At 44.8% G+C, this 9,476-nt stretch overlaps 1 long non-coding RNA gene across 1 annotated transcript; it reads left to right on the top strand.

Moving 5' to 3' along the window:
• The first annotated feature begins 7,639 nt into the window (after positions 1-7,639).
• On the top strand, positions 7,640-9,219 carry LOC129595434 (uncharacterized). Its single transcript, XR_008691316.1, has 4 exons — positions 7,640-7,853; positions 8,094-8,261; positions 8,569-8,774; positions 9,037-9,219. It is a non-coding gene; the product is annotated as an uncharacterized LOC129595434 (long non-coding RNA).
• Positions 9,220-9,476: the final 257 nt, after the last annotated feature.

Raw genomic sequence — 9,476 nt, 5'->3', positions numbered from 1 at the left:
CCGTTGTCCTCCGTTGTCCACCTGTTGCCTTGCGTTGCAAACCCGTTGTCTTGCGTTGTCCACACGTTGTCCACCCGTCGTCTGGCGTTGTCCAATCGTCGGCTTGCGTTGTCCACCCGTTGTCCTCCGTTGTCCATCCGTTATCCACCCGTTGTCCTCCGTTGTCCACCTGTTGTCTTGCGTTGTAAACCCGTTGTCTTGCGTTGTCCACACGTTGTTACCCGTTGTCCACCCGTTGCCTTCAGTTGTCCACCCGTTGTTATTATCCACGGCTACAGAGGAGACTGACGTATTTTTTGCACGCCTGCACCGCTGTAAGGTCCGGTTGGCGTAAACCGCAGTATATCGGCAGGGCCGACTGCAGGGTTTTCATGCCGATTAGAAGAAATGCGCTACTGCAGGTTATGAGACGTGGTTGGCACGTTCGGTTATCTTGGAAGTTTCGTTGTCCATAAGCAACCACCGATTCGTTCGCTTGTGTGCCGTAGCCGACCGCCCGGGTACCGCTCTAGTAAATCGTTTTTGGGAGATTTCCGGCATACTGAACCACGTGGAGCAAGTTAGAAGTCTGAGCCAACAAGACTTTATCCGATAGAAGTATACATAATTGTAACAGTGTCAAAAATGCGCCCGCCCGTGCTTCAGGACCTTACACGGCCAATTGTGTCTGCACGCAACCCGAGTTTTCGATGGATTTTGGCCATCCACTGTTTAACTTCGAGAACCGAGGCCTGTTAGTCCTGATAAAGCATTACTTATAGTACATTACTGAATTATCTCAGAGTAATTGACTCAATGACTAATTAGTTAATTACAAGGAACTCTTCGAGGTTATAAAGTTCAAAATTAGCGACTTTTGCGAACTCGTGGTTCTTGAGGGACTTAAGATTTCAGTTTGGTTTGTATTTTGTTGCTGCTGTAAGGTCTCGTAACGCTAACTACACTATCGGATGCGTATCAAATTGCTGTGGTGCATTGAGAAAAACATCTTGAAGACACTGTTGCGCCCCAACACCAATAGGCGTCAGCGTTTTGAGGGATTTGGCCCGGTACATAGCACCAAATTCGTACACATACACGCCAACTTTTGCAGTCGCACACTGTCAAAAACTTTTTTGCATTGCTTATAATGTTTTGTAGCCAAAGGATTCATATACATAGGCGAAAAAACCGTTTGTGCGCGCAACTTCCGGTTTGGGAGGAATTATCTGTAGTGAAATAAAATTCCAAAATTTTAAACGCGCGGCGGTGTACCAAAAACTCTCATTATGAACCGATGCTCTTCAAATTTTGCACGAAAGCGCACATTGAATGTCGTTCTCGCACAGAACTAGCTTTCCACAATTTTTTTCAAATTTTAAAATGAATTTCAAAATTTTACCTACCAGTATGGCTCTATAATGCGGTGAGCCGGAGGAATATTCTAAAGGAAAGAACATCCCGCTTTTGTTTTCTGGATACACCATGATGGTATTCAGATTAAATGATTTAAGCACATCGCACGTACGTAAATTTGCAGTAACTTTGGTTACGAGAGTCCTGAAGACACAATGAATGTATCGCGGTGGTACCGAGATGCTCAGCTTCGGTCACACGCGTCTGCTTTCTTGGGCCACATTTTTTAGGTTTTTTTAGTTTTTGTTCTTCTCTTTGTTTTAAATGCTGTCGGGCCAGTTGCTATGGCAGCCTGCGAGTATGGCAACCAGCGACAGTCTCGCTTCCGGTGTGCTGACTTAGCGGTGAAAGTTGCGCTCCGGTCGGAACGGCTACTGGTTGAGTCGTTGACGGTTGTAACGCTCGGTTTTCGTTATCCCTCTCCGTCAGTTTCTCAGTCCAATACGTGATTTGCTCGGAGTTACACAGGACGGCTGAAGAGTAATATTCCTTAGTCGGATCGAGTGTGGCCAGGCGTTTCTTCACCTCGTTAATCTCGTGGAGCGCTTCGTTACGCTTCTTTGCTAGGCCATCTAATCGAGCTAGTCGGATTTCCTCGTCAATCACCGCCTGTGTGGTCGGTGCTGACGTTCCTGACGGGCGCAAGAGTCGTTCCTGTGCTCGTATTCTTTTTCCCAGGTCGGCGGCCGAGTCGATATGACGTTGCTCTTGTCGGCCTATCCTTCCCATCTCGGCGGTGTAGTTCTCCGCTGTGTGGGGGATCTGTGAGTAACTCATTCTGAGTTTCACTGCTTGTTTTATGGCCTCTTCCTTCTGGATCTGTAATTTCCGATCTCCACTGACGGTACTCGGTTAAACGTCTGTGGGCCTGCCGAGGTCCATGGAGTTGGCTGAGACGTCGGCGTTGCGATCTGTGTGGTCGTAGCCGAGAAGCCAGTGTCTTCTCCAAGTCTTTGGGCTATCTGTTGGGCTACTGCCTGCTGGCAGATCTGGAGAGATTTCTGTTCCTTCGCGTAAAGCTTGGTGTTGGCGTCGTTCAGACGAATCTCGTAGTACGACAGTTGGCCTAACAAGATCACCCGGTGTTGGGTGTGGTTTGGATCCATTTGTGAAGTCTGCGACAGTGCTTGGCTAATCGTCTCTATGTGAGCACGAGCCGTTGTCGCTTGCTGGCGCAGTTCCACTTCGGTTCTCCCGTTGGTGTTAATTTGTGGGACGACCGTAAAGGGTGGAGGCATCGACATTACGACCTGTGTGGTCGTCGTCGGAACAGGCACTTGTTGGCTCTGTCCTCCGACCTGACTTCTATGCTGGTTCAGCCGGTTCATTAAGTGGGTCGTTGCGTTCGGGTCCATCCAGAGATTCTGTTGTCTGGGATGTCCAAGATGAGTTGGCGAGATTGGTGGAGTAATCGGACCCGACATCACACCGGTTCGCACTCGCAGTCGAACGCCAGATGCGTACACACAAACGAATTGTACAGCAGGGCCGCAGGCACGTTTTAATCCGCATGCTTGAGGTGTCATTAATTAATGCAATAATTTACAACTTAACTGAAGAAGAAAATGTATCCACTTACTCAATGTAACTTAGCAAATTAATACGCGTTATTAATTAATATAATTAGACTTAATTACAGTAACACAACCTACACAATATTACAAATGTGCATTGATAATCGTAATCACTAATAATAATTACTTTAATAATTAATCGTAATTACTAAATTAACAATCACTAATAGTCTATTACTAGTAAGTAGTAACAACTTTTAAAACTAAGTGAGGCTAAATTAATAATGCGGTTTAATACTTGGACCACATTTTATTAGCAAATTAGCAATTATACATAATGCTTTAATATTTACTATATGTTACGGGTTCCGGTGACCACGGTGTAAAGCTCGGTTGGCTATGCACAACAACGGAGGTGAATGTGTATGTGAAATAGAAAACGCAGCTTCGAAGCTGCGTTTTGTAATTCATCTGCGGATCACGTAGCGGACCAATGAGCGCAGCCGTTAGCTTTCGGCTTGAGAAGGTTGTGGTGACTAACTCGCGTTATCTTTCACGGGCGCGCAAGAGAGCGTTGTGCCCTACTTCAGCAAAAACATCTGCTAAATGTTTAGCCAGGTCTGATCAGCACTAGTATTTCTCTGGACGGGTCTGTCAGTACAATGCACGGTTTTACAAACTGCAGCAGTGCCGCCGTTCAGTTGTGACGTGCTACATTATAGCAAGCCTACTTTTTCCGCCTTGCAAAAATCCTTTATGAATCGAAGAGTAGCTTTTTTATTGTTTTGTTGGAGGGCACTTTACTGTGCTGAAAGTTTTTCGATGGGTCCGAAGAAAAGTTTTTGATTTCGAAGTTCGAGCCTGCCTTACGATATAGACCTGCATAATGCAGTCCATATCGTACTGCAGGCTGGAAGCTGTTAATGCAGGCTGCATTAACAAACATCGTCTCTTCCAAATATCAAACCGGAAATTTCATTTATGTACAGACAGTATAACAGGTTTAAGGCGGCACCTGCGGACTTATCGGAGATTTTAGTCATTACGCTCATGCAAGGACCCATGCTTATGTATTTCCTTCGGTACCAAAAGACCCAGCATAAAAATGCATTTGGTGGCGCTGACCGACGGACAGATATCTTGAGCTGCAAGTGGTCTGAGTATATACGGCCACCGCGCATGTGTGCATGTGGTACCAAACGCCCCAGAGCACATGCGCATTTTGTGGCGGTGACCGACGGACAGACATCACTTTTTCCATTGGCGCTAAACATAGAGGACCTCCGCTAGGCCTCGGTCAACAAAATAAAGTTAAGGAAATCAACAAAGTACGAAATAACCATAAGAAAAATTTAAGAAACCTACGAATAACCTAAGAACAGCATAAAAATGACCTGAAAATAACCCACCAAAAACCTGAGACTAGCCTGAAACTAACCAGAGAATAACTTAAGAAACCTAAGAAAACCTAAGAATTCTAATAAAAATAAGAACTAAAAAACCTAAGAAACCGAAGGAACCTAAAAACCATAAGAAACCAACGAAACGCAAGCAATCTAAAGAACCTAAAATCCCTAAGATACAAAAGAAACCCAAGGATCCTAAAGAACTTAAGAAACCTAAGAATTCAAAGAAAAATAAGAAACCTAAGAAACCTAAGAAACCTATGAAACTTAAGAAACCTTAGGCTTCGTCCCCTTTCTAAAGCGTATCTCGTTGCGATACAGCAGTATCTAGTTTCGCTACAGTTCAAAAATGGGACACTTTTTGGTGCGCACCACCAAGATGCAGTACAGGCTACGCATATCGAAACTGGGCTCGCTCTCCGTTTCCTGTATCGAATCTTCAGCTTTGGCCCCGTATCGCTGTATTTGCGTACCATCGCTTCGATCGCATATCGCACTGCTTACCAGTTTTTTTGTGTTCTCGGGGTTTGTTGGAAGAATTCTTGTGCTGACTGTTTTTATGCCTTCATTCTAGTTAGTTCCTAGTCTGAACTGCTAAATGTTGTTCCCTGGATTGAAAGCTTTTGGCATCATCGTCCTTACTTTTTACTTTTTAGCTGATGATGAGTTAGATCAGATGAAAAACCTAAGAGACCTAAGAAACCTAAGAAACCTATTAAGAGACATAAGAAAACTATCAAGAAACCTAAGAAACCTTCAGTATCAGAGTCAGACTTTGAGCGGTCAGAGTCAGACTTTGAGTAGTCAGAGTTTGAGTGGTCAGTATCAGAGTCAGAGTCAGAGTTGGAGTCTGGGCCTTGTGGAAACGGGACGCATTCGGATATGCAGCATATCTCGGTCCCGAATCTTTGCGCTGATAACCAGATACGCGAAGCGAAAACCGACATACCGTATCGCGTATCTCCTATTATGGGACGGTGGTGTCCTGTACCGTAGCTAAATTCGCTACAGATTGGAAACGAGGCATTACATAGACTAACAGGCCTAGGAAACTAATGAAAATGGCGAAATGTCTTCGCGGCAAAAAGTCGTGCGTCGAATTTAATTGCGGCGAAATGTCACACTCCCAAATGTCCGGGTGCGTGTTTGGCACGGCACTGCGTGTTTTATCACCATTTCTCTGCTTTTCAGTGCAATTGATGACACAGAATGCTCATCCCTGTTATCATCATATCGCTGAATCGTTTCCAAACTTACGCAAATTAAAGTGCGGATTTCTTCGACAAGAAGAAACGTTTCTTGCTAATTTTTAGTTTCGTGCTTTTGGGAAAATGAAAACTGTATCTTGAGCCGATTTTAATGCACTTTAGTTATTCGTAAATATTTGCCAAACTTTGCTTCTAAAATTAACTGCGAGAAATCAAAAGGACTGGATAAAGAAAGCTCGACCGGACGCCTAAATACTAGTATGTGCGCAGCGAACGCACGGGCGTCAGCTGTGGGCACCGGTGATCTTTTGGGTCCGCATGGCTGCTGCCTACATGCACGAGAGTTGCCACGGGTTTTGGCTGGGTGCACGAATTTTTGCATATATATTTGGATATAGTAACTGTTGAACATTTTTTTTTAATTTTCCTTTCTACAAACATTGCTGTACAGTGTACATATAACTCGTAACTTTTCTCTTACCTTATCTGCCAATGATTAATTTTTCAACGCTTTTAAGACCTATTTTGTGGCATGCCATAACTGAGATACAGTCAGAGAAATCTGTGTCTTCGGTGTGAGGATTCTATCAGTTCTTTAGGTGGCAGGAGAGTGGGGTGCAATTTTCATAGTTTCGAATGCAGCCTTCGCATAACCTTGCACCTTTTCTGGTTCAAATAGTGCCGCTCTTAGCCCAAGCACGTACATGCCTGTGGTCGCCGATACCATATCAAAGAGCAACCGATTTTTTTATTTTTGGTTTTAATACTGTTCCCAGACCACACCAACCCCGATACTAGCATCTAATCTCATTAAATGAGCTCTGACTCTGTTTTCGCCGCAATATTCTAACCCAATACCGGCTTAAAAAATTATTGTGCAAGAAATTTTAGTGCTCAACGCAATACAACGGGCGGACAACGGAGGACAACGGCCGGACAACGGATGGGCAACGCAAGACAACGGGTGGACCACGTAAGACAACAAATGGACAACGAAGGACAACGGGTGGACAACGCAAGACAACGGGTGGACAACGGAGGACAACGGGTGGACAACGGAGGATAACGGGTGGACAACGGAGGACAACGGGTGGACAACGCAAGACAACGTGTGGACAACGCAAGACAACGGGTGGACAACGGAGGATAACGGGTAGACAACGCAAGACAACGGGTGGGCAACGGAGGACAACGGGTGGACAACGCAAGACAACGTGTGGACAACGCAAGACAACGGGTGGACAACGGAGGATAACGGGTAGACAACGCAAGACAACGGGTGGACAACGGAGGATAACGGGTGGACAACGGAAGACAACCGGTGGACAACTCAAGGAAACGGGTGGACAACGGAGGACAACGGGTGGACAGCGGAGGACAACGGGTCGGCAACGAAGGACAACGCAGGACAACGGAAGATGACGATAGAGAACAAGGGCAATGCGTGGGCAGAATTCCCAAGGCAACTGGAAGGTTACAGGCGGACAACAGACGTCAACAGGGGGCTCACCAAACAACAGGCAGGATTTAGCTTTCCAAAAATTTGACGTGTAGAAAACGTGCCTTAGGTGTGTCAGTGTCGAGGTTTACAACCGGCGTTGACAGCCCGCAAGGTGCAGCAACCACTGTAAAAAGGTCTTTATAAGACACTAAAGTATATGAGAAAAAGAAAGTATTTAGTTTGCAAAATAATTACTTTTCTGCACTATATATGTATGTATAAATGGTAATGGATCCGTCTGTAATCAAGTGAGCATGTTTGTTCGGCGTTCGGAATTTTGTTGACTTAATGACCAGCTATGGCTTTCGCCCTAAAAGCAATTTGAACAGTAGGTAAGGGTACCGGCAAAGGTAAAGGTGAAGTTGAAAAAGGCAAAGGGGAGGCAAAGGTAATCTTGGCCGACCCCAGATGTTCGCGTTCGTCTTTAGGAAAAGCAAATAAAAATAGTTGGCGGATGGAGCCTAATGATAGGAATTTAAAGTGCCGGAAGCGTTCGGTTGTATGTTAAGAGTTAACAAGCTACTAATTGTACTTGAACTACACTCGCTTTTTCATTACATTAATTTTTTATCCGTTTTTCAATACCGGTTTATACCGTCTTCGGCGAAGAAGACGGGTGCATGCGTATAGATATGTGTGCAGTGTCTACGTCCATAAAATGAGGTGGGCCTTTGCCAAATAATTGAAAAGTCAGGGCGCTTCTGACTAACCTCCACCATGGATTCCTGGCCAATCATAGAATATTTCTTTGTCTCTACGTTTATTACAACAGTATTTCAAGTGGTTCCATCTTCGCCAGCGAATGCAATTGCAACCAACAGCACAGAAGGTAAGCTTGGCTTCCCGAATGACTTTTGAGCAAGCTTTTGAGTCAAATGGGTTTCGGTAAGGAATCTCAAAGGTTTATTTTTATACCAAATTGGTCTACATTCTCTACATTACTTAGTACCTTACAGATATTTTTCGAGATTGTTGGACAACTTGTTCATTAATGATTAGACAGCTAGATCGAAGGTTTACTGTTTACAACTTAAGGATCGTTTCTCTTACACTAACTTGTGGTTTCTAGGATCTCTCGCGAATGTCACCGATGCATCCTTCGACATCTCTCCTCTAAGCGTACGCGAGTGTGAAGCTCGGCCGCACGGCGTCTGCTCACCGCGTTCACTGAGGTCGTCCGACTGCAGATTTCACTTGAGCGACAGCAAAGATTATCAGACGCACGTTACACTGCATTGTGAGTGGACAAACATGAAGAATATTACTAAAGATGTAGGTATATACTAGCTAGTCAATACGTGGTCCCGGCTACATCCTTAATTCGAAGAATGTAATGTCGAAACCATTCTTAAAGTTTCTTTTTCGTATCGACAAATTTCTATACACACTTAATTTCTTAAATCTTAACACGTAATATAACTGCTACAGAGCGTCTGTATTCTTGCTTCCCCGATCGACCGCGCTTTGCGGTTTTTTACATGAAAAGGCATCTGCATTTGTCGTTGTCGTTTGTCTTGCTGAACTGAAGTTGAATTCTGTTTCAGAAGCTCTGGCCAGTACAGCCGACGCCAACTTCGACAACTCTCCTCTGAATATACGCGAGTGTACTGCTCGACCACAGGGATCCTGCACACCTGCGTCGCTGGATACATCTGACTGCGCATTCCTTTCGAACACGAGCGGCGAGTATTTTGCTAAACGCACACAAACATGCATCACATTGGTCTGTGGTGAGGACGCCACCAAAGACGTACGTGCGAGTGAATTTATGCGACCCATAAACCTAAAGTAATTTACTCAAGACTATTTAAGGCATGTTAATAACCGGATGGTGGGGGTGGTGTTTTGCTCAAAAATATTCGAGAACGTGGTTTATATTGGTAAAAAAACATCCACAACAAGAAAGCGTGCTCACCAAATAAAATATCGGCGCAGTTGAGGCCCAGCCACTCAGTCATCAGTGCGGCTATTAACGACTGCAATTAAGACCTTCTATTTTATCTTGGCTGTAGGTCTTTAAGAAACAGACAGCAGCCATCAGTAAACGCAGTAAACACCGTGCTGTCTCCGTGAAAATCCAGAACGATGCGGTGTTGGACCCGGAAGTCATCCAACCAATTCGACAGCAGATAGTCGTGCTTAAAATTAAGAACTCCATTGACAACATTTTGACCTTCCGCATCGGACTGCTGGGACTGAGCAACCTGCTAGAAATTTATTTCGAAGATTGCGAGCCGCTCATCATACACCAGAAGGACTTTTCACAGCTAAAAAGTTTGCGGATCATCTTATTCTACGTAACTGCCATCCGGTATCTCTAGCGCGAAACGTTAACCGATCTGCCCAAACTGCAAGTCTTCGGTGTGCCAAATATCCTGTATTTTCTGGATAATGAGGCTAACAAGGAAATTATGGTGGATCTGAACAGTTTCTACTGTGAGTCTGTGACCCG

The sequence above is a fragment of the Paramacrobiotus metropolitanus genome, unplaced genomic scaffold (assembly GCF_019649055.1).
Source record: "Paramacrobiotus metropolitanus isolate TYO unplaced genomic scaffold, Prichtersi_v1.0 Parri_scaffold0000077, whole genome shotgun sequence".
In the NCBI taxonomy this organism is placed as follows: Eukaryota; Metazoa; Tardigrada; class Eutardigrada; order Parachela; family Macrobiotidae; genus Paramacrobiotus; species Paramacrobiotus metropolitanus.
The sequence above is the reverse complement of the archived record's forward strand: the minus strand, read 5'-3'. Positions and strand labels throughout refer to the sequence as shown.